The sequence below is a fragment of the Euprymna scolopes genome, chromosome 21 (genome assembly GCF_053919585.1).
Source record: "Euprymna scolopes isolate OS-2025 chromosome 21, ASM5391958v1, whole genome shotgun sequence".
NCBI classification, from domain to species: Eukaryota; Metazoa; Mollusca; class Cephalopoda; order Sepiida; family Sepiolidae; genus Euprymna; species Euprymna scolopes.
This window is the reverse complement of record NC_136502.1, coordinates 32,961,453-32,965,685: the sequence shown is the minus strand read 5'-3', so window position 1 is coordinate 32,965,685 and position 4,233 is coordinate 32,961,453.

The following is a 4,233-nucleotide window of genomic DNA, read 5'->3' as shown; positions in this document are numbered from 1 at the left end:
GCCCTATGACTAAGCAAAAGATGCCTGTGCAGCGCCGCCGGTATTCTTGTCACAGCGCCCAAGGTGATTAGCAATAAACTTACCCCTTCTCAAAAAGAGAAGTCAAAACCTGGTTGGTTAGACCTCCTAAAACTGGACTGAAACAAAACTGCACTGCAATCAACAGGGGCCACGTCATTACAGGAATACATTACACTACAGGAATATATTACAGGTCTAATCGCTGTTGATTTTGGGGGCTGAGGATATAAATTCCTATTATTGTTATTATTATTGTTTTTATTATTATTATTATTATTATTATTATTATTAATGTTGCTGTTGCTAGTGGTAATAGAATACTAGTAGAATTTATTTACTACTACTCGCATTAGTCGTCATAAGAGATTTTTCATTGGAAATAAGGTAGCTGCTCCCTAGAGTTAGAGTGGCATCACGCCAATACTTTCCGCATTTTAAATTACTATTGTCATTCGCTTAGTGTTATCCATTGAGCTCTCTATTATAACTACAGGTGTTTTTTTTTATTTCAGCGAAAGTAAGCCTCCTCTTAATTTCAGTAATCCTTCCAGTTCCTGTCTAAATGGCGTTTTTTTTTGTTCTTGATCTTTCCATTCTCTAAGACTTCCGACGGCCAATTTCTGTGGTATCGACAGATGTTGGTGCATTACGATTTTATTTTGTCGTAGGTGTGTGTGGGGGGGTGTTTGTAGAAAATAACTATCTATCCAGGCAGTTAACATAGACGCGCAATACGAAAGAAATTCTCTAAGAGATTAACGCAACAACAAAACAAAAACAATAGAAATAGGCAATAAACGAGTAGAAAGAAAAACGAAACATTTTGTTTTTGTCATATCTGATAAACATACAGTAAAAACCGGATGTTAATTAACGCATGCGCAAAGATGAGAAAAATGGCGGAGGGCAAAAAAGGCAAAGTGAAGCCAATAAAAGAAATACAAGGACAACAACCAATAGGCCGCCAAAGAATATATTAACTGAATAAAAAAGAACGATAAATATCGCTGAGAAAATAAGTCGATGCTATGAAAACGCAAACAAACGGAGAATCATTTTGTAAATACAACTGGCTGATATTTTTCTGTTCTTGTTATGCATCGTAAACACCTCTCACGATATCGTTCACTTTCTTTATCTATCACTTTATATATATAATTCTTTCAGCTCAAAGGAAAGAGGAAAAGGTCAGCCACGTAGACCCGTGGGAGGCAATGAGATTCGTGTATATATCTATACCTGTTCATTCAGCCCGGCTCGCGAATGTAATAAACGTTTCTCTCCATTTTGTTAAGTTTGGCTTAATTGCTCTGACTTTATAAAATTAGATCCTCATCATCATCAGCAGCAGCATCATCAGCAGCAGCAGTAGCAGTAGCAGCAGCAGTAGCGGCAGCAGCATAGATGTAATGGTGGTTCAGTGCTTAAAGATGTTGGTATACAATCTGGGTGTGCCAAGTTCCAACCCAGTTCGTTCCACAGAAACACTCTCACTAAAGGATGTTGGAAACCTTCACGTAGTTCCTTCTGTAAATACCCGATATCCAACTAGAAAGAAATCTTAATAGAAAAATACCGGGGAAAAATTGCCAACAATCATTTCAAAATGCTTCATTTTCTATATAATCAGCCAGAACAATCGGACCTGGATACGTGACATTGCAAAATAATTTCCGATCAAACAATTATTCGGCATGGGATTTTACCTCCACCAACTTTTTCTAAAATGCTTCAAACCTGCGGACATATGAACAAAAACAAAAAAAAAAAAATAAAAAAAAACGAAAAGAAAAAAAAAAAAGAATAAACGACAAGTGGTCGTAGAACAAAAACTTGACCTCACTGAACAAAACTAATGTAATTTTTGGTCCCATGCATCAGATTCGTTCTAAATCCGCGGAAAAACGCAGACAAAAAAATTGTTGTTGACCAGTGTGATACGTCACCTTCTACATCACAAATCTGCTTATATAGGTGTGCGTGAAACAATGGATGTGCTTGTGCGATGGAAACCGACCTCGAAAACTAATATTTCCATTGCGGAAAGAAGAAAGTGTCCCCATGGAATTATATGTCCGTCTATAATTGCTAAAGAACCCATTTTGCATCCAGAAAGGTTCGGGTTGTATAAGTCGCGGATGTTATGTTACAGAATTGCTGTGGAAAAGTTCCAAATATTTATTCGACTACGGGATTAAAAAGTTGTTGGCAAACTAGAAGGAGGACGTATTGTTTGAAGTAGATATAAACGCTGAATCCAAAATATCAATTATGCTTAGATCTATGTCTCGAATAAGATTCAGTTTGCATTTAATCTACGAAGACTCTGAAGTATTTCGTATAATGGTGATTTGTAAAGCGAGACACAAACAAAACAGCAATATTTATTATTTATACAAGATAATATACAGACATAAATTGATTAGCTATCGGAAAACATTGGGGCAAGTCAGCGGGTGCGGGTTATGGTTACATATTTGGAATAAGAAACACAAACGTAATAAATGATCAGCAGGATAAGTAAAGACAATGGTATCAGAAGATATAAACATAACGAAGACATTAAAAAATTAAGATATAAAATAAGAATAATAGGTCATACATAAAAATTAAACGCGCGCACACACACACAAACACATATATATATATATATGTGTGTGTGTGTGTTACGATTTTTGTTCATTAGAGGCGCTGGTTGAGTTTAAATGAAATAAAATACGTATTATATACGTTTGGAGCCAAAATCAATGCATTTATTTTGTTTGAAATTTATATTGAAATTAATAAATATTTATGAATTCCAACATAAATTTAAAACAAAATAAATGTCGTTTTATTTTGTAATAATGCATATATTTTGACTTCAAACGTATATAATACGCATTTTATATATATATATATATATATATATATATATATATATAATATTATGAATTTGATTTTTTGTGTATTCATATTCATATTAAAACCTTTTTTCTATTCATTTAAAAAGAAAGTTAATTTTGTTATATATGAGTTGTTGAATTGCATTTACCTGCAAAAGATCTAACTAATTTGCATATTCTTTTAAATATTATTTTAATTAATCCCCCATAAGTATTTCGGTTTTTTAAGAGATGACCATCTTTAGTTAACTATTATTTGTAATTATATTTATGTAGATATTCTACATGATTTAAAATTGAGTAACATTTGTGTAAAAAGCTTACAGTAAAAATAAACCTTTTTCTATATATACTTGTGTATGCGTATATATTAAAAGAATTTAGTCTACCGAACCCCTTCGTTGTTTTTTTGTCTAGGGAGATGAAACTTTACATATATGGTATTCGAACCCATGCGAAACTTTATGTTTGGATTTTAGACGGGGGAAAAACGGTGCAAATGTGTAAAAATTAAAGAAATTTCCCAGATGGAGGTTGAAAGACGGCATTACGAATATGCATGCATGACATATAATAGGTCAAATAATAGGTTCATGTTTTAATTTTTAACTTTACAGAAAACATGTCTTGATAGCTCAGGCAATAACGTCAAAGGAAAAGTTAAATCGTAAGCTAAAAGTTTGGGTTTCGATTCTCAGTGGTGCGAAAGTCATTTGTTTTTTTTTTAAATTTAAAATCATTACTGTTGATGATGTTGAAGCATTTCTCCTAACAAACACCCGGCTGTCTTAGCACTAAACGAGACTAGCTTACACTCCTCTATCCCCTCTAACTTCTTTAACATGCCTGGATATCCCCCACTCTGCGGTAAGGACTCTGGCAGACATATGCACGGGTTTTGGAGTCTATATTCGTAACACCCTCTCCTTGACTAGAGAAACAAAATTAGAATCGGACGATCAAGCCTTTATGTGCTTTAGACTTAACATGCAACATAACATTAGTTACTTTTATTTTCTCTACTGGTCTCCCTCGACCAAGGACTGTACACTAATAAACAAAGTCTCTGACAGTATAGATACAGCACTTTCCCTCGCCACTAGCGCCAAAATGTATTTGGTGACTTCAATGTTCACCACAGCAACTGGCTTGGATTTTCTACTTACATAGACGCAGCTGGTACCACAACACATATCTTCTCTATATCTCATTCCCTATCACAAATGGTTACGTTTCCAACACTTTTCCCAGACCAGAAAAAACAACACGTTTAACTTCTAGATCTGTTTCGGACCCCAGTTCCCGATGATTGTGTAACGAATGCCCA